At 38.2% G+C, this 23,973-nt stretch overlaps 2 long non-coding RNA genes and 1 other non-coding gene across 4 annotated transcripts in view; 2 read left to right on the top strand and 1 right to left on the bottom strand.

Moving 5' to 3' along the window:
• LOC112641079 (uncharacterized) overlaps positions 1–23,491 on the top strand; it is a 50,318-nt gene extending 26,827 nt beyond the window's left edge. Inside the window, exons 3-5 of one of the 2 annotated variants that reach the window (XR_004816939.2) lie at positions 8,126–8,234; positions 11,879–12,024; positions 12,578–13,266. This is a non-coding gene — a long non-coding RNA (uncharacterized LOC112641079). Of the gene's footprint in view, positions 1–8,125; positions 8,235–11,878; positions 12,025–12,577; positions 13,267–22,934 lie in introns of those variants that run through there. The other variant, XR_007411624.1, reaches the window with a different exon arrangement.
• The window catches only part of LOC112641080 (uncharacterized), a 70,632-nt gene that overhangs the window by 31,419 nt on the left and 15,240 nt on the right, over positions 1–23,973 (bottom strand). Inside the window, exon 2 of the long non-coding RNA XR_007411625.1 lies at positions 2,010–3,245. This is a non-coding gene — a long non-coding RNA (uncharacterized LOC112641080). The remainder of the gene's footprint in view (positions 1–2,009; positions 3,246–23,973) is intronic.
• Positions 14,349–14,455, top strand: LOC112641142 (U6 spliceosomal RNA). The gene has a single exon (XR_003124529.1). It is a non-coding gene; the product is annotated as a U6 spliceosomal RNA (small nuclear RNA).

Raw genomic sequence — 23,973 nt, 5'->3', positions numbered from 1 at the left:
GCAAAGTCCGTGCCAGGCCTTGCCTGCTGACCAGGCCCAGTCTCGCAGAGCCAGGTCCTCTCTTCTTTAATTCCAGTTTCTTCCCTCTGTTCACTGTCCTTGTTACCATGGGCTAACTATGCCAGGGAGTGCGGCCACTCCAGTTTTGACAAGTCCCAACTTAGAGTACTACCTCTACGTTTTATCATAGGAAAATATGCCATTTTTATCTTTGATATTAAAAATGCAAATCTTCAAATTTGCAGATCTGGGCACATTCTATAGCTTAATATAAAATTCTACTAGTTATTTATCATAATGTTGCTTTTGTGGTTGAAAAGAATATTTTAAGTGGGGACACACACACACACACACACCAAAAACATGTGGTAAATATACACATGTATTGATACATGCAACATATAAATAATATATTTATGTCTGTATATAGTATATACATATATCTATGAATCTTCATTTAAAAAATTATAGAGGCAGAGCAGAAGAGCATTAATACTTGTCATGAAAATAACAGCAATGTTTTCATAAAAACCATTTTAAATATTTCTTCAATTAAAGGACTACAGTATTAAGAGACTGACTACATCACGGTATATATGGAATATTAACTATCACCAACAATATTTCAAAATCCAAAGAAAAAGAAGCAAAGGGATCAACCTCTGCTTGGCCACGAGAGGCACAGACAAAATTTGTAACGATGCTTAATTACACCCTTTGCATCAACTCAGACTGGATTGCATAATTACGTCGATGATCCCAACAGGCTATTTCATCTAGAAATAATATTCTACTCTGCTCTTCTCCCTGTGAAGGCAAAGATGACTCTTCCACTTACCAGTAATCATATATATGCCTAGTACATTCTGAAATATCAGATTGGAAATTTTCAAAGTACACCTTGGGTTTCAGTTGTCATGCTGGATAGTCTATTATGTGCCATTCGAATTGGCAAAGGGATGACCTTGTTCTATAAACACACTCGAATTGTTATTAACAAAGGCAGGTGCTCAAAGTCACTATTAAATAACATGCTCCCTAGAAAAACGATTATAATTTCTTTATATATTATACACACACACACTTGAAGTATAATTGTCTGTTTTTAGACTATAATATTAGAAATGCAGATGTATAGCTTCTCTGAGTCTCAGTGTCTATGTCTACACTAGGATAATAGCACCCACTTACACACACGACTATTGGACACACTGAGTAAGATAATGTATGTGAAACACCTTATAAGAATATGACAGATAATAATCATTTAATAGATGTTATCTACTCTCCCATTTTCATTCATGAAATTTGAGGAAATCTTGACAGTTAGTTATTTCTACAAAGTAGTGTTGTACCCCAAGAGCAAATCTAGCTTGGGTGGACATATCACCATATCAATTTAGTCATTTGGATTAATCTTCCGGTCTTAATTGGTTTAAAACAATCCTGGCTGGTTTCACATTTGCTAATATGCAATATCATACTGCAGTGACCACGATGGCTTTCATTTATTGATAACTATGCTCTGTGCATTATTCCTGTACCTAAAGGTTTTCTGAAAGGCAAAAATTTACTCCCTTCATTTTGCAAGTTAAAAAAGTTCAGGAACCATGAGATTAGGAGACACACATAATCTCTACAGCTAGCAAATTCCAAAGCTAGTAACCGAGCAGTTGTGCTGGCTCTCCAGCTTCTACATTTCCCCCACACTGCATGAACTCCCTTTTGTTTTCTCATTTATTTCTCACCAGCCTATGAGACACAGCCTTTGTGATATTCATGGTATTATCTTCACTGAATGATACAGTTCAAGGCATAGGGTAGATCCTAAATAATTTCATGAAAGACAAAAGGACTCTTAAGCACAACTAACGTAATCCAGTCCAGCTCAATAAATAGCTCTAAAGGTTTACCCAATAGGCCTATAAAATTCTGGTTGTAGGAAAATTACAGTCCTAGATAAGAAATATTGTAGCTGTAGTTTCCTAAATCAGTCTGTGTTTTATTACCTGGGAACTTGCAATGTCGTAGGGGACTCCATATGTGTGACGCTAACATCCCACCAGACCCAGTGCACTGAGCTAAGCATCATGCGATGTGTGTGGGTATACACTCGGCTTCTGCTTCAGGTGGTCAGAAAAGTGTCAATGGAGGGGCTTCGCATGGTGATATCTGACGTGGACTTTTAAAGACGAGCAGAATTTCAATTCATGACAACAGAGAAAATGACATTTTCAGCAGAGGGGGAAGTACTGGGAAAATAGAAAAAAGTAGCTTGTAAAAAAGTAGCGTTTGCGTAAAGGTTGTACTTAGACATAGTTTAGGCGACTCAAGGAACTTCTATGATTCCAGAAGTGACACGCTTGCTTAATTCGAACTCAAAGTAACCACAGAAGCTGAGCATTCATACTTCATCTTCAGGAGTCAGAAACAGTGGCCAACTTTTATCAAAAAGTTTGCCTTTCTCTCTGCCCTTGCAAGGCATGACGGGGAAAAGTCAGCTGTTACCCTTGACTGCTGTAGAAGTAGCTGAATGTGAGTTAAATGGAAGGAGCAGTAAAAGATAAGCCCAAGGAGAAGGAAAGGAGTACGATCAAAGAAATCCTTGAAGTGTTAATTGCAATCACTGAAAAAGAGGTAACATGAAGCTGAGAGTAAGATGATCTACTATAAATAGAATTTGAATGCAGAATATTAGAAGGTCAGCAGATGGGGCTCTAAGAGGTGAAAATTACATAGATATTCAGACTAAGAAATAAAGCGATGTGATAAATTCAGAAAAAGATGAGATGAGTCCAAAACTAGGAGATAAATTTTCACTTTGTGGGTTAAACCAGCTAAATACAAAGAGTACAGATAAAACCAGCTCTTTGCAGAAGTAATTAGAGGATAAAATGACTCCCAAAATAAAGCAGAGAGCAGAGAGTTTGTGAAAATAGAATCCACAGACCAGCATGTGGTCCTAGGAATACAGGGCATATAAAGGAAAGTGTATAGACTCTTGGTAAAAATTGTATTGAAGTTTGCACGCTCTCTCCAGCTCTTAGGATTGTTGGCCTCGGACAAGTCACTTACCCTCGTTGATCCTCAGTTTCCACATCTGTATAATTTCTCTGATTATACCCTTGGAGGCCGTAGAGGAGTGGGACTGCAGAATCAGACTGTTGAATTCAACTCTTAGCTCTACAACTTACCATCTGTGAACGTCGAATAAGACAATTTTCTTGCCTCGTTGTTTTTTTCCTCTGTAAGATATGAATAATATATGTTACAACATTTATAAAGAATTATTTCTAGGAGGTGAAAGGCAAGCTATCAAAACTTGTGAAAGCAAAATGGAATAATTGTATTATGATCTCAGGATTGGGAAGGATTTTTTTTTTCAAAGAAACAATGTTTATAAATTATAAAAAAAAAAAGACTAATAAACTTGATGATAAAATTAAAAGCCAGTGAAGAGAGCAAAAGAAAAACCATAAACTGGGTCAAGATATCAGGAACTCGCACGAAATGTTAAATATTGATATTCAGGATATAGTAACAGCACCTCCAGCAAACCTTACAAATCAGTAAGATAAAAGACAATAAGCCCATAGAGAAGAAAGGGAGTTATTAACAGTACCCTCAAAATTCTGGTTCATTGAGATGGAGTGGGAAAGGAAGGAGATAGATATTCTATTTCTAAAGCTGGGTGGCGAATACTTAGGTGTTCATTTATCGTTACTCACATCTTATACACTTTCGTTAGTAATAATACATATTTCTCAAGACATTTCTAAAAAACGGAGATTGAAATAAGTACCTACTTCATCAGGTTGCTATGAAGATAAAGAAGTTATTTAGAACAGTACCTGAAATATAGTAAATAATTAATAAGTGATGATGATGATGATAATCTTAAAACGTTCGAAGCATTGTAAACAGTTAATAAAAGGTAGATATTGTTTTTAAGCGATTGTCTAGGGAGACAATAGGTGACTAGAGAGAGTGTGGTCTGCACGGAGACCAGAAGAAACCCTCCAGGTCCCACAAGTAGAGGTGGTTCGTCACAACACTGTAGGCCTGTCATACCAGCCCTTACAAGCTCCTGGCTGGCACAAAAGTGCATGTAATAACCTACAGTTTCTCATACGACTATTCTCAGAGGAATATAATATGCAAATCAAGCAGTATAAATACTCTGCTCTTTTCATTAGCTTTATTACACTTTTTTCCATTGATAGAGAAACGTCTTATTTTATGTCTCAATCTCTTCTGAGTTTATTTAGTGGAAGTTTTAGCCTTCCAAAATCAGAGAGCATCAATAAAATTATGTTTCTAGACCAGTGAAGCAGAAGACTGGTTCCTGGATCACGATCCAGCCTCAGCAGTGGAGCCTGGCCTGAGCCACCCAGCAGACTCCTCTCTGATGCGTCTCAACTAAAAAAGATTGAAGAAAAAAATTGAAAAATGTTTTGATAAGAGACTGTTTTGGTTAAGGTTCTTGGCAAAGATATGGAGTAGCAAGTATACGTTGTCTCTTGAGATCATTTAAACAAACCGACATGGCCCCTGGTTTCCTGTTTTGAGTTCAATTCTGAAGTATTGTCTACTGAGTGTAAATGAGGTTAAGCATGGAGACAAGGAAGGTGTGTAATAGGTAGCAGGCTATGAATTGATGGGGAAGCACCGATCATCAAACCAAAGAGGGGAGTGATATTTTATGTGTTTTTTTTTTTAAGACGTGCAGTGTCAAGACAAAAACTATAGCTGCTTGCTCCTTATAAATGCGGAGAGAAGTTCCCTAAGACTGTTGAGCACTTGTTCTGTGTACAACTTATAGCATGAGAAGTGTAATAAATTTTACTCCTATTGTCTAGGTTTAAAAATAAAAATGTTCAGCAAAGGGTAGCCCAGGTGGCTCAGCGGTTTAGCGCTGCTTTCAGCCCAGGGTGTGATCCTGTAGACCCAGGATCGAGTCCCACGTCGGGCTCCTGCGTGGAGCCTGCTTCTCCCTCTGCCTGTGTCTCTGCCTCTCTCTCTCTCTCTCACAAATAAATAAATAAAATCTTTTAAAAACAGGTTCAGCAAAACCGCACATTTAGGTATTATTTGTATGCGTGTGTAGTTGCAGAATCTGGTTTTGAGAATCTGCTCCTAGGTTGATCAGTACTTTCAAAACCGTGAGGTAATCACCAAGAGAATTGATAGAGTTTATACAAATGGAGATTGTAATAAAATGAGAGACATTGTGTTTTCTGACCATAATATAATAGTAGTTGAAATTAATTTCTCAAAAGCTAGAAAATTTGACGGAGACAAATAGAAGAAGGTTAAATTCCCATTAGAGCAGATGAATTGTCCTTAATGGTAAGCAGGTTGATAAATAGGAGAAGAGATTCTCTCTCTTCTCAAAATACCCAAGAGGAGCATTAAAGAAACATTTTTCTGACTCTTGTTAAAATGGAAAAGCAGACTATTTGGGGTCTATGGGGTTTTGCAATATGGGAGAGAGATTGGAGTAAACTCCAAACACAACAAGAAAAAGTGGGGATTTATAGCCAAGTTACAGAATAGGGGTCTATGAATGGAAAATTCCTAAGAGACACCAGGGATGAGGAGGGATTTGGCCAAACTGGCAAGGCAGGTTTCTTCCTGAAGGCAGATCAGAGTGACCGGATAGCATCTGGGGAGATAGTGAGAGATGAGGAACTGGATCAGATATCGAGGACAGGAGAATCTGCCTCAACCGACTTACTAGGATTCTTACTAACACCCAGCTCTTGAAGACACACCCAGGGATGGGACCCAGGCAGCCTCAGAGGAACCTGCTTGGGGAACCTGGTCAAGGAGAGGGTCTTTGTCTTATTAACAATTGGCAATAAATAATACAAAGAAAGTTCTCAGGAGAGAGAAAAATGGACCTAGAAAGTATGACGCCAAGTGAAAGATCTAGTCAGAGAAAGACGATATGTTTCACTCAGTTGCGAAATTTAAGGAACAAAACAAACAAGTAAAGGGGAAAAGAGAGGCAAACCAAGAAACAGACTCTTAACTATAGAGAACAAACGGATGGTTCCCAGAGGGGACGTGGGTGGGGGTGGGTGAGAGAGGTGATGGGGATTAAGGAGGGCACTTGTGATGAGCACCGGGTGATGTACGGAAGTGTTAAATCACTATATCGTACATCCAAATTTAATGTAGCAATGCTAATTAACTGAAATTAAAATAAAAACTTTTTTAAAAATCTCAGAAGAAGGAATAAAGCCCCACACCCTAAGCCTGCATGTAGAAATTATGGGGGATGGGGGGTCCTTGCATAGAATTTCTAAAGGTAAAGAAAATGGAGCAAATGGTATACACACCACTAAGTGTAATGAGGTAAGCGTGATAACTCCAGTTGATAAGGAGAGAGGGTAGATAGGTAGGTAGGTAAGAAGGTAGGTAAACAGAGACTAGCAGTGCAGGTCATTTTTACTTGGGAAGTTGCAACGATGCTGGTAGGAAGAGGTTTGATTTGGGATATATTTTGTTTTGTTTTTGTTTTTGTTTTTGTTTTGTTTTTTTTGGGGGGGATATATTTTGATAGAATAATGAACAGGATATAGTGACAGACTGCATTTAAAGTATGAGAAAAAGAGAGGAGTGTGAGAAGATTCTAAGTGTAAGGCCTGGTCACCCAGGTGAATAGTGGTTCCACTTAAACATGGGCGAGACGACTACGGAGGCAGCATACAGAGTTTTCTTTGGACATGTTAAATTTCAGATGCTGGTGAGACATCTAAGTGGAAATATCAACTAGGTATTTGAATGTACCAGAGGCAGTACCCTAAGAAAAGGCCCACACATTTTAAAATTATTATGGAACGAAGATCAATCAAAAATTAAGAATGATTTGGCAACGTATGCAAAAAGTCCAGCACTTCAGTATAATTTATTCCAGCAACATTAATCAACACATCATGAATTTATTTAAAAAAAAATCCTTAGGGTGAAGCTAAAATCTCTGCACAGTCCACGAGCCAAGAAGTGGGGGAAGCCCTTTGTGATGCTGCCAAACCTGCCTGAGATCCCTGTCGAGTCCCCTGAAACATCTGAGGACGGCTTCCAGCCAACCTTTGGCTGCACTTTTAATGGCATATGGGTGGAAGGTATAATGACCAGCACGATGAAGCAAAAGATGTTGCTAAGGCTATTTCCACAAAGCAAAGAATATTTTATAAAGTGGAGACAACAAGCCATACTTATCATCAACTACATGCTGTTTTTGGATAGGATCTTGTTTAGAGTCTGGAAAAAAAAACACACACACAAGAAGATAAAGCTAAGTAGAAAGTCATAAACTTCAGTTAAAAATATGCAGAGTGTTAAAGGAGTATCCTGGGAAGAACTGAGATTCCATCGTATGTGAAATGATGAATGGACTTGGAAGGGACATCACGGTCAGGCTGCCCTTGAAAACCTGACTGGTGGCCCCTCAGAGGAAGAGCTGGCCACTTGCTTGCCTTCCTACGTACGTGCCACCTTTCACAGGCTTCGAGAACTGTCTTTTAGGAGCACAACTCATATTTTACTTCTCCCATTTCTCAAATATTTAGTCGAGGTCCTCCATTATCTGATATCAAACTATTTTTCGTGCCACGCGTTCCACGCGCTGTCTCCTTGTGTTTCTCTCTGTTGTCCTTGTCTTATGTTCTGCTTTAACCTTTGGAAAACATTTTCCTATAGAATTTTTCTCATCCTTCTAGACCCGGGTTCAATGTCTTCTCCTCTAAGGAGCTTGATCATCCAACCATAGTGAATCTTTGTTTCCTCTATTTCTTTTCCTTAGTTAAGTTTGACTTCACGAGCAAGTACTACAGTTGTTATAAAGTTGTTAATTTTCCCAGTGAGACTGTGAACACCAGGAGGCCAAACACCATGTTTCATTCCTTATGTTGGTATTTCTTCAGCCTTTAGCAAAGTGCCATGGTCACTATGTTCAAGACAGACCTGAAATCATGAATTTTAAAATGTTTTATCAGGGCCTGAGATAGGATTTAATTCATCTTAGCTCTTGATATTTATATTAGTAATTTTAACACAATTAAAACCATAGGGTTTTTCTTTTCTCTTAATTCCAATTTTTCCATTTATCTACCTATAGATTGAAGTGGAAGCCAGAAGTTTGGGATAAGGCTTAATCACAGGTCTTTCCCATTATCCAGCATATTAAACAATGAACATAATAGCAATGAACAATGACCACAATAAAGGTAGGTATGGTCCTGGGAATTTTAAAAGAAGTTTCTATTTCTTTCTTTTTGTTCCCCAGTCAGGCTGCAAGATTTGGAAGTTTTAGATTTGAATACAGGGGTGAATTTCAGGGTCAGTGCACCAGATAACTTAACCAAGAACCATTTATAAAGTTCTTGATGTTTCTGTGGAAAGATGCTATGAAAGAACAAATGACTTTTCTTTATGGCTTCACTTCATTTCACTTCATTTATAGTTATTCATTTCAAAGTTAACAGGCTTTATCTTTATCCTTATTCTCTGTATTCAGCTTTATTAAAACAAACTGTTCTCCAGGAGGAAATTATTATAGATTATAGAACCGCATGTCACATAGAAATATAACAAAATAAATCCTTGGTAAAGTATAATCCTTAGTTTTTTAAAAAAATAAGTTATCTATCTTTTAATTTTAATTGGTATTTCTGAAATGATTGACCACTTTGGAGCATTGGAACTTGCTGGGATTTAATATATCCATCAAGAAACTAGGTGGTAGATGATGTTTTTAAGATAGACTTGGCAATTCCTCATTCTGTTCCTGTACATCATTGACATTATAAGCTAGGTTTATCCCTCATTGTGAAGGCAGCTTAGCTCCTGAAAAAGCTGTCGAAGATTTTTTTTTTTTTCAAAAAGAAAAGGAAGAAGACAATTATGGAAGAATTAGTTACAATGCAAAATCTTGTTATCACTATGCTCCTACGGAGAACATTTATTGTTATAGGCTGAACTGTGTCCTCCCCAAGGCATTCAGGTTGAAGTCCTAACCCACACTGTCTCAGCATGTGACTATACTTGAAGATATGGCCTTTAAAGAGATGTTTAAACGAAAATGAGACCATCGGGGTGGGCCCTAATTCAATCTGACTGATACACATATAGAAGGATTTTGGACACACAAAGAGTCACCAGATATACAAGATGAGGGAGGGCTGATTCTTTCCAGTGCTTCCCATGACTGGATGTTTACATTTGTCTGATCCGGGGGTGCAGCTTTAAAATTCTCACTGCAACCCCAACCTAAGCCGTTTTCTTAAGAGCTAAGTAAGCTAACTTTTGGGTTCCATCTTATTTATTGCTTTGTCTATTCACTTGGCTTCCAATTCAGGTGAAAAAAAAAAGGGACGGAATTCATTTATGTATTTAAAACTCAACATAAAAGAAATTAAACATCAAGTTCGAGAAATCATAGACTCTGTGCATGATAAATATTTTATTACAGACTAATTGATTATGATCCACAAGCTAGGTAAACCAGTGACAAGACAGCTGATAGGCACATTTTGACTCTAAAACTGGAGATGACTTGTTGGTGATTGGTTTTGTTCAATTTGCCACCTATAAATCACATTTCCAGTCTGTTCGTGGTCTTATTATTTTCATGTCTTACTTATCCTCTGGCTTTTGGACGTTTTATTAATTATAACCCATTTTTCAAGATGAACAACAAGCTCAGGGGTAAAAAAAAAAAAGAGCTAAATTTTATGATGTTTGATTTTAGTAAAAAGGGAAATCCTGGCTTAGCGGTGTTTTCCAATTATCCAAGCTATAAAACTAGTATGTTAATGATACCTACAATGAAAACTCATTGCATCTGAGTATGAACCATTCCATACCAGTACGTGCATATTATAGCAAAAATTTAAGTACTGTACATAGTCTAACTCATTTAATCCTTGTATCAACTTCAAGATGAAAAGGGAGTATAATGTGGTTAAAAGTACTTTGCCCAGAGTCGCCTAGCTGGCAGAAGTGGAGCTGAGAATTGAACTTTGGCTTTTGGATTCCAAAGCTAATGTGTTCACCACAAAAACTTGCTACCTGCCCAAAGCCCTTGGCATTGAGAGCCACACACAACCTTTCAATAATGGGAAGCCCCAGAATCAGTTCAGGAGGTCATCGTTCAACTAGAGAAGGAGATTAACTGTTGAACCAGTGACTTATTTCAATGCACATAGAAAATAATTTGAAAAGTTTGACACGTAATTCAAACAGGACTTCTCTTATTTTTTCCCCCAACAAGTCTACCAAAAATCCTTTTTTTAGTGAAATTAAAGAAAATGGTAATTTAGCCATTGCTATAACTGCTTTAAACAAATTGATGACTTTTTAATCACATTTTTTTACAGCTCATGGGGAAAGAAAGTCCAGTTAATTTTGCCAACAACATAATCTCTTAGTGTTTTAAGATTCCTAAGTAAACTATCCGGAAAAACAAACACTAAAATACTATTCAGCAAAACGAAACTTACATATGAGAGCTAACCTAAAAGTTGCCCCACACAAGTAAATGATCAAAGGGTCTGTTTTTATTAAACTTCGTTTACGGAACAAAAACTCCCATTTGGTTCTTCTTTATTACAAATAAACTTCCTAAACATTAGCAGATTTCCTTAATTGCCACCGCGAACATGTTCTCCTCTATTAAAATCTAAATCTGGATCATGTGAAAATAACAGTGTAAGTAAAGTGAGTCTTACCTCATGTGCTAGATGAGCTAAATATAGTTCTACAAAATATGTATCTCTGCTGAGTCGGTCACTCACAAAAAAAAATAAAAATGACCTCAAACGCAACATGAAGCTCCCTGAAAGCACATGCACAGAAATTTAATGAGTATTAATGATATTCTAAAAGAGATGCTAGACTTGTTAGCGGTGAGCAGGAAAGCCTAGATCATGCTAATGTTAGAGCCGAACAGATTCCCTAAATGCCTTTCTTGTTGATGCGAGATTCCTGTTTCCATGGCAACCTGCAGTGAGTTAAGAAGAGTACTGTTAAACTGTGCTGCAATTTTGCTTAGTCTCTCTGAAAGAAAAATGTCAGAAGAAACCATTTCTCTATCCATAGTTGTAATCAGAGATCGTCTACCTCCACCCACAAGCTTCTGTTTTTGCTCCTGAAGAAGAAATTAAAGGCAGTAAATCAGAAATATGTTGAATGATCTACTGCGTTCTAGATGAGCTACGGACCCTGTACTGGATCCAAGAATCACATTTGCAGCCCGTGAGCCCTGGAAAATCTGTAGGAAGGGATCAGAACAGATAATGGTGCTAAATAATGAACAGGGAAAATAATGAGGAAAGCATCCTTACCCTGATTCCTAGAGGCTGGCTTTAAATTTGTTACAGCACCTCCCCTAGGGTAGTGCATTTCTCTGTCCTGTTTTTGAAGCTCTGGCATTCTTTGCATTTTGAAAAGAATGGAAACATAAGGAATATTTCTGTTGTTCTGCAAGGAATCTAAATCAAAGCTCTGACAAGGGATGTCTGTCCACACGTTTGCTTGGGCTTTCCTAATTCATTCATTATCCTGCTCAAGACCGAAAGATTCCTCCTGAATGACAGAGGCAGCATGTCCATTGGCAAGTATCCCAGACCATTCAAGGGGGAGGATGTAAGTGAAAATCAAAGATCCTGATACAGGGCGCCTTTTATACGAAATGCCGTGATAGGAACACACAGTCAACTTTAAAAATCACGTTTATTTTGATGTGTCCCAGGACGCCCGTAGCTACCACTTATGGCATACCCGCCGTGCTCTAGGCATTACGCTTTACGTACAGCTTCGTATTGATTGTCATACAAGTTCACAAGGTAGGAACTATGAATATTATCTTCAGTTTTACAGATGAGGAAATTACCGAGTAAATCACCTAGAGTCACGCTTCCCTAGGAAAAATGTTGGAGTGATGAGGCGGACTGTGAGGCTGCCTACCTATCTTTGAACCAGTCTTCTGCTGTTAATAACAACAACAACAGAGAATATGTATGTATCCCGAGCTAGATCTAGATTGATAGATCGATAGGTACATAAATACAAGCGTCTACAGTAGGTATGTTAGCACTATAGCCGAGGGAAGCAGGCTGGTTGGAGCGGGGACACTGGTGGGGACGCTAACAGCCCAGCCAGAGTTCAGGGGCCTCCAACACGGGCAACTGCTGCTCAGCCCCCACTGGTGTTTGTCCCATGGAAATGGAAACGCAGGCTGCATGTGGCCAGACTCTTTTTTTTTTATTGGCGTTCAATTTGCCAATATATAGCATAACCCCCAGCGCTCATCCCACCAAGTGCCCCCCTCAGTGCCCATCACCCAGGCACCCCAACCCCCCGCCCACCTCCCTTTCCACCACCCCTTGTTCGTTTCCCAGAGTTAGGAGTCTCTCATGTGGCCAGACTCTTATTACTTTCCAAGACAACCCACTAATTCCAATGCTCAGGTGAAGTCTACACATTTTTAAATGTGAGTACAAAAGAGAAATGTGAGAACCAAGAAGAAGTTCTGCCCCAAGCTTTCTTATTGTTTTTCTCTCTCTTTTAGGAATTAATCATTCTCTCCAAAAACTGAAATAATTTCACGAAAGAACCCGACTTCCCTCCAAAAACAATTCCAAGGACAGAAATGAACAAAGAAATAGGAGTGCTAGAATTGGGGGTAGAATTTGAGTGGTAGAGTTTCTGATAGATAAAGCGGAAAGAACAGTTGTATAGACAACATTCAGAGGTAATGCCCAGTTCTCATTTTGGTTTCACATACTGAACTTCTCATAAAAATGGGATGCTTTCTTTTTCTTCCTCAATGTTTGATTTTTTTTACAAATGTTTACAATGTTTGATTTTTTTTTTTATTTTTTTATACAACAATCAAAGTAGAACAGAATTCTATTTACTTAATTCAGTAACATTAAAAGAAAACTTGTATGATTTTCTCCTGTGTCATGGTGCAAAGTGGCAAGTTTAATTTAGTTCATCTGAAAGATGGTAATAAGCACACAGCAGAAATGAGTAATTTAGATTTTGAAAGCTCCTGCTATTATAGGCACCCAAGGTATCAAGGATTGAGAGATCTTTAAGACATACACCCCCCACAGCAATGGCCCCTTTCAGACAGCAAGGATGAAGCTGAATTACACTGGAAAGTGTTTATTATTGATTATCTTATTACATTTACTTTTAATGACAGAAGGTCAAATTACATGGCTGTGTACAGAATTACATTTCTATATATAGAAAAAAAGAATCTCCTTGTTTCATCTTAACTGTCTCATTAAAGGAACAATAAAAATCTCTCTTGGGTGGGCAGGATATGGATATGTTTGTTCAAAATGTCCTACTGATTTTCTCAGGCACTGTTAATATTAAATATCAATAAATCATTTTGTTGGAATAGTGGTATTAGACCATTTCCTCATAATTTACTACAGTCATTAACTGACCAAATAAAAGACCCAAAGTTACATGAAAGTGAGCATGATCATAAAAGTAAATTTGAGTGCTCACAGTGGTCTAGCAACACATGTAATGATTTATGAATATGGCTCCTACAATGATATTTCGGGGATTTTTTTTTCTCATTTTACAGAGCTGTGAGACTATAAAGCAAACAAACTCAACCGGCATTAATAGCAGCCAATCAGACCTAATGAATTTTGAAATGGAAACACATATGGATGGAAGTAAAATCTTGTGTTTTGGGAATCTGAATTTTAGGCCCAGAGAGGGAACCAGAACCAACACTTGAACTTCCATTTTCCTTCAATCACACACTATACTTGTTATCTACTATTTCTTAATAATGATAATAATGATATTAGACAATAATATATTTAGTTCTTACTATATACCAGGCCTGGTGCTGTGTATATATATGTTTTCTCATTTAATGCACATGACAACTTTGATATAGGGGATGTTATCTTTATGTTATAGGGTAGGAGACTGAGACAAAGAGCTTAAGTGGCTCACCTAATCATAACTAGTAAGGACTAGAGCAAAGATATGAAGACACCTTTTTTCACACTAATGCCCTCACCACTCCAGTGCGGCAATACTACTGTTATGCTGCTATTACAGTCTCGTGAATCCAGGACACAAGTGGATTTCTCTGGATGACAAAACGCAGAGAGCTGACTAGGCTGAGCAAGCCACTCAATCACCGGGATGTCATCTCCTTTGCAAAATGAGAATAACACCTTTGCACTGCCAACTCCATGGGATTATTGTGAAGATGAAATGGGGAAATGTACATAAGAATAATTTGAGCAATAGCGACTGCTAGTGAATATAAATTATTGTCAATATACCATTGGTGTCTGCTCGCTTCGGCAGCACATGTACTAAAATTGGAATGATCCAGAGAAGATTGGCATGGCCCCTGTGCCAGGATGACATGCAAATTAGTGAAGCGTTCCATATATACCATTGGTGAATCCAGTCAATTGTAGGAATATTTATTTTGCAGAGGGCAATCAAAAACATATATTTTCTGAGATGCCTGGGTAGCTCAGCTGGCCAAGTATCTGACTCTTGATTTTGGCTCAGGTCATGATCTCAGGGTCATGAGATCGAGCCCCATGTGGGGCTCTGTGCTCAGGGGAGAGTCTGCTTGAGATTCTCTTCCTCTCTCTCTGTCTAAAATAAATAAATCTTTTTTAAAGACTTTATTTTTCTCTTACTTTTGATTTAACCCAATCTAGAAAACAACAAAAGAGCTAGACAGATGGAAATTGAAATATGAGCATGAGAAGATGATGGCATACAGGAATGGCATAGACATGTGGTAAAAATGGAATTTCTAATCTTCCTACACTGTAATCTAGACCTTTGAATAGACGAACAGTGAAACCTGAGTTTACAGAAAGTTCCCTTACTCTTCATCAGCAACTTTTGGGGCTGGGGAGAAGAGGGTAGAAAGACTGGGAATCCCCCCTATTTAGGATTTCTTATTAGATGAATTCCAGATATAAAATCATGGACAATATGCTCTTCCCTACCAACTTCTGCTGGGAAAAGCAAGGAAGGGGGCTAAAGACCTGGAGGGTTTAGTGATAAGCTTTCCTAATGCAAATCAAGGAAGTGGGTGAGAACCATCTTCAAATAGTAACCTAAATGTCAATTGCTACAATTGTTGTGGGATCATAGACTATTTCAAGCTAAATAAAAATAAGCAATAAACACTAAATCTGACTAAAGCAAATTATGAGATCATTATGTTTAGAACTGTAAAAAGATTCTGCTTAACATAACATGTCCTGGGCTGCATTGCATTGTTCAGTTTGCCCCTGAAGTCTTTATTGACTACATATGTTGAAATTTATTGAGCCTCTTTAATGTACATTCTTTTTAATATCTTTTCCTCTTCTCTAAATGGAGTTAAAGAGTATGTAACAAATTAGGAAAAATGGAAGCCTAACTTTAATGATGAAGGATAGCAGAATGTGCTACCTCAAAATATGCCACTTTGGCATAAGGATTATTTTGAGCTAAAATCAATTGAAAGAAGCAGATGCAAGGAAAGCTCTCTGCCCACCTCCTATTTGTCTAAAAGTAGGACAGAAATTTGTAAAGGTGTCCCCTTTTCCCCTCTTTACCAGAGAGGACAAAAGTTAATCATTGGAGACGATTCTAAGCTTTATCAGCCCAGAGAAGGCATCAAAGAAGTCAGCATAACAAATTTTGCTAAAACTAGCATTTATCTACCCCTCGTTTCCCCATATATTTGTCTTCCCACATTTGCTGCCCCTGAAAGCTGCAAGTCCTTCCCCTTCGTCTTGTCACTTCTGTAAAATCTATCATTATTTTGGTAAGATGTTATATAAGTTTAAATTCCAACCACACCTGTGAATTACTCATCTCTGAGTCCTCCCACACGTATGCATGTGATGCACATGCTAATAAACTTCTGGGTTTTCTTCTTATCTTTATAATGTATCTTTTGTTCATCTAATTTATAGGACCCTAACCAAGGAACCTAAGATGAGTAGAAGAGGAAAATATTTTTTTTCCCTTCCCTACACTGAGAACCACTTAGAAAATTTTTGACTTAAAATATCCCAGAACAATGGCCCCTGTGAATTTGGTTCCGTCCTTCCTTTACAGCCTCACTGCCCCAAACTGCCTCCCCAAATGCACACACTAACACAATTTATATCCCAAACACATCACACTTCCCACTCATGCAAGAACTCCAAGCTCTTTTATACATCCAAACTTTTGTATTTCCAATTTCCACTGTCCAACATGACATAATGTCTCTTTGTGGAACAACAGAGGTCTGCTCGTCTTTCAAGATGGAGCCTAAGTGACCCTACTTGAACAAAGATTTCCAGAACTCCTAGACACAGTGATCCTCTGTGCTCCTTAACTACTGTGTTCACGTCCCTATTACCCATTTGCCATGTCCTACATGTAGTAGGATGTCCTGTTTGAACCCAGACTGAGTCAGGCTGTGTGTATTACTAGTGGGGTGGTGGCTGCAATTTGCACAAGTATTTTGCATAAGATTTTTTTTAATGCTTTTTGGTTAAAGGACAGGGAAATTTTTGTTTTGTTTGTGTTTTATCTGTTTGTCTCGAGCTCTTGAGAGACATAAATAAAAATAGAAAAACAACAGAGCATATGTCCCTGCTTAATCCTTTGGATAAGTTGTTGGCTTTTTTAGAGAGAGAAAGAATTACAGCTGGAGACATTTTTTTTTTTTTTTCTGAGAGTCTGTGAGACCCTGTGTCCCTCTGGGCTCTGCTACAGAACACACTATTAACTAAATGTAACTCAAAATTAGATCAAGGGCAATATCCTTACACTGTGGTATAGGGGAGAGGGGTGGCTTAGGGTCACCATCAAAAATGGTGAAGTTCCCATAAGGCATTTCATGAGAACAGGACAGTGTTTTTCCTCCCCTCCTGGGGCTCACCTAATCAGTGTGTCTACTATAAAGTCTCTGAGCTGATGGATCAGTTCATGTTCCAGAAGAAGCACCTTTTGGATATTTCTAGAAATCTCTGGGGATATTTTGCAAGAGGCAGGAAAGTCCTGAGTAAGCAGGTAGGAGAAAGAGCAAAATTGAGAGTCTTTGGGATGCTGGGTTACATATTCTCTAGAGCATTAAAGACCTAGAATACAGCTGGGTAGCTTTTACTGTCAGTACAAATTGCCACTCTCATTGTTTCATTGCGTGCTCATATATCCCTGTAGGCTGTGCTTCTGGTCAGAAATGATGTCTAAATAATCAAATTGGATGCACCTTATCCAACATGTATAATCATTGAATGAAAGAATGAATGGCTACAGATTAAATCAAAGAACACAACTGATTGTCGCTTTGTGCAAGTTTGATTCCCAACCACTTATTTTTCTTTATGTATCAGAATTCTTGTCAAATTACCTAAAGTCATGGAAGAGCCAGGGGAAATTGAGAAAACTGTTCAACTTGAACATCTTACCAAGGCAAAGCAACCCAGTAATCTACCTTTATATTTTGTGGGCCACACAAGTGTTCTCCATTGCTAAACAGCGTTCCAGTCCTACAATAAGAGTAGTATAGTGGAGAAAAGCGCAGCTTTAGAGTCCAATAGCCTAGACTGAACCTTTGGTCTGTCACTCTGAGCTTTGTGTCCTTGGCTAATCACTTGTGCTTTCTATTTAAATTCTGTCATTTATTTAATAAGGAGAATAATACCTACCTTGGCAGGTTGTAGTGAATATTAAATAGATATCATTAAAGTATCCATAATAATCACTGGCAGGTGATAAGCCTTCATCCAATGTTAGCCACTTAATACGTATTTACTGAACTCTATGTCACTTAGTGAGGTCTTAGCGTGGCCAAAAAGTGCTAACTGCAGCCACTTATTCAGGCTTGAATTATTTCTTATACTGTAGTTTCATTTTTGTAATACCAAGAGTAGGACTGGATGGACATGCTGACTATCAGCAATAGCATGTGTTAACTTTTTTTGGTAGGAAGATGATTTAAAATACCTACCGTGCGTTACATCTGCATTCCTGGCCTTGTTAAAAAAAAAAAAAGTCAAATGCTTTCTCAAACTTTATCTTTGGCCTTTTGTTTTTCCTTCCATTTTAACTATCAGACCTACTGCTGATAGTTATTGACCTCCTATGGAGATTCTGGTTTCCCGGTGATGCATGTACTCACACAGTTGCCAGGCCATAAATTGACCCATCAGTAGGTGAGAACAACTCATTCCAATCTGACCATTACTCTATTCCAGAGAGCTGCAATTAGAACTCTAACAATGGATATATGAACTCCTAGGGAAAAGGTTACAAAGCAGGGGCACAGAGATGCTTAGGAAGCACATGAAGTCATAATTAAAAATGAGAATTTGTGCTTTAGAAAATGGATATTAAATTGGGAGAATAATTTCTGTCTACTGGCAATCTGCCCATTCCTTCTGCAGGTAGCAGGGGATGCTATTATTTCTCTGATGGATCATGCTTTAGTAATTGCAGTGTCAGTACATTTTAAAACACCTTGCTACGAATCAGACTGAGGTGGCCATGCACTCAGCAGAAGTTACTGCATTCTGAAAAAGTCAGGCACAATAATCACATGCTTTGTAGAGGATTAGGGAGGTGTGAAATCTAGATTTAAATGGAAGCAAAACGAGTGCGCTTAGTTTTGCAAGTGAAATTCCTGTGCTTGTTGGTCACTTGTGTGTATTCCTTTTTCTCTACAGAGCATGAATGCTAGGAGATAGAAGCCAAATTTCCTATTTTGGTATAAGTCATCCTCATTTGCCATATTACTGAAACTATAATTTATCTTCATCAGGTTACATTTACAGTATTATTATCAGTCGCAGGATATAGCAGATTCTCATAATTTTTGGTTTTATCATGAGGCCACGTTGAAAGGGGTCCTAAAAGAACTTGAGAACGTTTGGAGATTTTTGCCTTTTGCTGCACGACTAGTTTTCTTTCTCTCTGATCCTTTATCGTATCATTTCAATGTTTTCAAGACTTCAGTCTTTTGTCATTTCCCTTAGAATAGAGTTGTAAGACAAAACATAGAACATTTAGTGAAATTTGAATTTCAGATAAATAACGAATAATTTTTAGTATAACTATATCCCATTTATTGCAAATGTTGCTTTGTACATATTTGTACTAAAAATTATTTGCTTATTTTTAAATCTGAAATTTAAATTAAACTGAGAGTCTTATATTTTTATTTTCTTAATCTGATAAACCTACTTTAGAACAAATATCTCAACCTCACAGCCAAGCTCTAAACAATGCTTCTCCTATATACAGATCTGTACATCTTCTACTTTTTTTTTTTTTGCACCAGTCATATTGGATTTAATTCATTAAATATATTATTTGCTCTCTCAGTGCCATGCCTTTGCACAGCTATTCCCTTTGGCCTAGAAAATCTGTGCTCCCACCACCAACCATCAATATTATTTCTTTGCCTACCCCAACAACTTATATTTGTTCGGGTCTTTGAAAGGTTCACCCGGAAAGCCAATATGAACAGTCTTATCCTTGTTAGGGTTATAGTGGAGGCAATAAATAAAAACCCTGCCCTGATCTCTTGAGTTAGTAGCCAACTGAGAAATAAGATGTAGAAGAAAAACAGAGAAGTAGCAAAATTGACTGAAGAATATGATTATAAATTTGCAGCCAAATGGACTTCCACAGCTATCCCTGGATTGGTCTTAATCCTCCAAATTGCAGGCATTATGGAGAGCAGGCTAGAGTGCCATTCCCAAAGGAGAGAGGAACAGGGCTAAGCTGAGACTCTTCTCCAAAACTGATGAGTCAAACAAGTCACTCTTCCTCCATTGGGACTGAAGAGAAACTAAGAAGCTTCTTTTTAAAACTTTCCTTTTAGGAAAAGGAAGTTGAGTAGAAATTCTCCTCCCGCCATTGTCTTCCCCTTTAAAAAATTGGAAATGAGGAATACATGTTTGTTTTCAGTGCTTTCAGCTTTTTATTCCTTCAACTCCCTGAGTTTATTCATCAAGTTTATGGTCAACTATTGGTATAGCTAGTTTGCCAGCAGGGAGAAGTTAGGATGGTCATGCTACTATGTTAATGAGGACACCTCATTATATCAACCACTCATCCTTTAAAGTCCTGACAGGCAACTGGTGGGCAGATTAGCTTTTGCCTCCCACATGAGGCAGAATGGAACTAACTTCAAAGTCCTTCTGAATCCTAGATAGAAAATCCACTCTTTATTTAGTTTTTCATCTTGAATCACAAATAGATCTATTATCTAAAAACAATCCTAAAGAAGTTCCAAATTTGAATTAAATCCTATTATGAAGAGTATGGATATAAAGGGTACCCCAAAAGTTATATCCCTTTCTCTTTACAAAAGCAAATAAAGTTCAAAATTCTTTAATCCAATTTCTTATTCTATTCAGTCTGACCCAGAGAGATCCCCAATCCAATGGTTCAACAGATTTGGGTTGAATAGACAGCAGCCTGTTTGCTACTGAAAGAGTTTAGTTTCTAAAGCATATTCAGTGTGGAATTAATCCGACCTAAAGCCCCTTGTGTGAAAAAATCGTTCTAATGTTTGGACACAAAAGATTATCACATCAATGCATCTTATAAAATTTAAAAATTCAGGTGCATCTCTAGCCTCCACAGAATGCTATTCCCAGAATCCAGAACTCTGTGCAGTCCAGGCCCATGCTCTTGTTCCTAGAAATGAGAGCAGACACTTGGTGGCTGAGGGAAAGAGGAAAGCTATAAGGAATCTTGATTTTGAGTTTTGCCAGCATGTCTGTTTTTTTTTTAAGTTTTTATTTAAATTCCAGTTAATTAACATAGTGTAATAGTAGTTTCAGTTGTACAATGTAGTAATTCAACAGTTCCGTACAATACCTTGTATGCATCATCAGCAAGTGTACTTCTTTTTAAAAAATCTTTAAAATTTTTTGTTTCAGATTTGTATGTAAATTCTTCTAGTCAGTTAACATACAGTATAATATTAGTTTCAGAAGTAGAATTTAGTGATTCATCACTTACATTTGACACCCAATGCTCATCACAAGTGCCTTCCTTAATACTTGTCACCCATTTAACCCGTCCTCCCATCCACCTCCCCTCCAGCAACTCTCAGTTTGTTCTGTTAACTATAGTTAATAGTCTGTTTCTTGGTTTGCCTCTCTCTCTCTCTCTCTCTCTCTTTCTCTCTCTTTTTATTTCCCTTTGCATGTTTGTTTTGTTTCTTAAATTCCACAGATGAGTGACTTGTGCTGTTGATTTTAGCCATCCTGACAGGGGTGAGGTGATACCTCATTTCCCTGATGGTGAGTGATGTTGAGCATCTTTCCATGTGTCTGTTGGTCATCTGGGTGTCTTCTTTGGAAAAATGTCTATTCATGTCTTCTGCCCATTTTTTAATTGGATTATTCATTTTTGGGGTGTTGAGTTCTAGAAGTTCTTAATATATTTGGGCTATAGCTAGTTATCAGATATGCCATTTGCAAATATCTTCTCTCATTCTGTAGGTTGCCTTTTAGTTTTGTTGATTGTTTCCTTTGCTGTGTAGTAGCTTTTTTATTTTGATGGAGTCCCAATGGTCTATTTTTTGCTTTTGTTTCCCTTGCCTCAGGAGACTAGTAAGAGACTGCTATGGCTGACGTCAAAGAGGCTGCTGCCTGTGTTCTCCTCTAGTATTTTTATGGTTTCAGGCCTCACATTTAAGTCTTTAATCCATTTTTAAATTTATTTTTGTGTATGGTAGAAGAAAGTGGTCCAGTTTCATTCTTCTGCATGTTGCTGTCCAATTTTTCCAACACCATTTCTTGAAGAGATTGTCTTTTTTCCATTGGATCTTCTTTCTTGCTTTGTCAAAGATTAATTGACCATAGAATTGTGGGTCCATTTCTGTGTTTTCTATTTCATAGAAAACAGAATAGCATGTTAATTTGTGCCAGTTATCTGAAGGCTACAGCCTGTGCAATTAAAATTCTTAGGAGAAAAACTCCCATAAAGTTATGTGTAGCACCATGTTTGCCATTTGTAGGGAGGAAGGATCCACCTACGTACCATCTCAGCTCTCAAAGAACAGTATTTCAGACATCCCTGCCCCATTTCAAAGACATTAGAACTGGGTACAAGCGGCAGCTTCAGTCATCAGATCTTATTAGACATGTCCTTCTTCCTTGTCTGGCACGTGTAAAACCTCTTTTCCCTTCAAAAATTCCTGGTGTCAAAGACCATGTTATGAGTTTTGTTTAGTGACATAAGTTCTACCCTTTTCTTGTGAGTAGGCCCTTTACTTTTGTTTCATAGTGGTTACTCCCATTGCTTCTTTTGATAAAAGTTTTTTGACACTTGAAAACTCCATATTCTCCATATTTATTTATGTTGGAAAATCACGATGCAGTCTCCTGCATCATAAGTGCTATGGATGCTCCCAGAGCCTGAGCCACGTGGGGCTAGTGAGCACCGAGGCACCTGCCATCTGCTCCTCAATACCCCGCCTTTTCCAGGTTCTCTTTAGAGAAGTAACCCCAAAAGCAACTCTCTTTTTCCATTCTTTGTGTTTCATCATCCTTATTGACTCAGAAATAATACAACTATCATGTTCTTTAATTCACCTTGATCTTTTGAAGTTTTCATTTTTCCTTTGTTATTATTCTGCATAGTCCCCGGTTGTTACAATACTTCATGTCACCATCCTCAATAACCAGAGACAAAGACTCCAAATATATAAACTTACGAAGCACTGCTAAGTCTCAGTGCCTTCTCAGCTTAAGCCAAAATCCTCCCTCTCTCGAGCCAATGGAGTAATTTGGTTCTTAAATGCCACATTTTTGTATTTACTTCTAAGATATTTGGCAAAGGCACCAAGATGATGGAGTATAAGTTACTCTGATAAATAACATATTTATTTTCTCCTCTGAGTTTAGAATCCATTAAGAAATTAAGCCTGGACAGATGGATGGATGTCAAAATACCAGCTCAGTTTTAGTTCCAGGAAGCTGACTGGAGAATGTGCGTTGGCTGATGCCGAAGCCCGAGTTCAACCAACTCTTCAGCATTTCCTGCTCTGCCACTGCAAGGCCAGAGCCTCTCTCCTGAACCGGCTCCTCAGGGGAAGCTAGATTATGGTGCGCGAGGCCTTGAGGCTCTTCATTCGAAAGAGAAACCGGAGAGATTGAGCATCCTCACTTCCCTCCTTGCGACTCAGCATTCATTCAGCATTTCCTCACTTGCAGAAGGGAGCGAAGGTGCGGGGAGAAGATAAAAATGAGAGGGTTGAGGAATTAGCGTCCTGCTCTCAACTCTCCTGTCTGAGTTCTTGCTTCCCTTTATGAGCTTTACAGCCACCCTTCTTTTCATTCTGTCGGTCTTCTGATAGGTAACGTCCTTGAGGGCAGCGTTGTTTGCCTTCCTTGCCAATATAGCCTTGGCACCTGGCACAGTGGTGGCGCTCAGGGGATATTTGCTGAATAAATACATGTTTACTTGGGCTCACTATTGTGGAATTCTGAGGCAGCACAGTGCTTGATAAACCTGATTGCAGCAATTGGCAATGGTATCACCTGGAGACCCAAACAGAAGGCACCCCTTCCGCTCTCTTTCCGTAGCACAGGAATAACTCACATGGCTCTGATATTCACCATGTCACTGTCCCTTGTGTGTCCTATTTCTGGCAGTGCAGAGTATCATTGAATAGCCCCAGGGGCCCATCAATCATTTTTTTTCTTCTCCTCCTATGCAGTGGCAGCAGGATAATATTCTAGGTATCTGTCCCCTGAGAGTACTGACTCGTTTCCAGAAACATCACCTCTCATAGAATGCAAGGTTAATGGGGTATCTTCAATTAAAGGACATTGTATAAAGTGTTTATTTCATTTTAGTTTTCCTAAGCTCTATTTTTAATGTAAAGTTGTAACTCAGAAGCTCTCACATTAGTGACCACATTGTCTAAAAATAAGTTTTCTA

This window comes from Canis lupus, chromosome 6 (genome assembly GCF_003254725.2).
Source record: "Canis lupus dingo isolate Sandy chromosome 6, ASM325472v2, whole genome shotgun sequence".
Taxonomy (NCBI): domain Eukaryota; kingdom Metazoa; phylum Chordata; class Mammalia; order Carnivora; family Canidae; genus Canis; species Canis lupus.
This window is presented reverse-complemented; position numbering and strand designations above follow the sequence as displayed.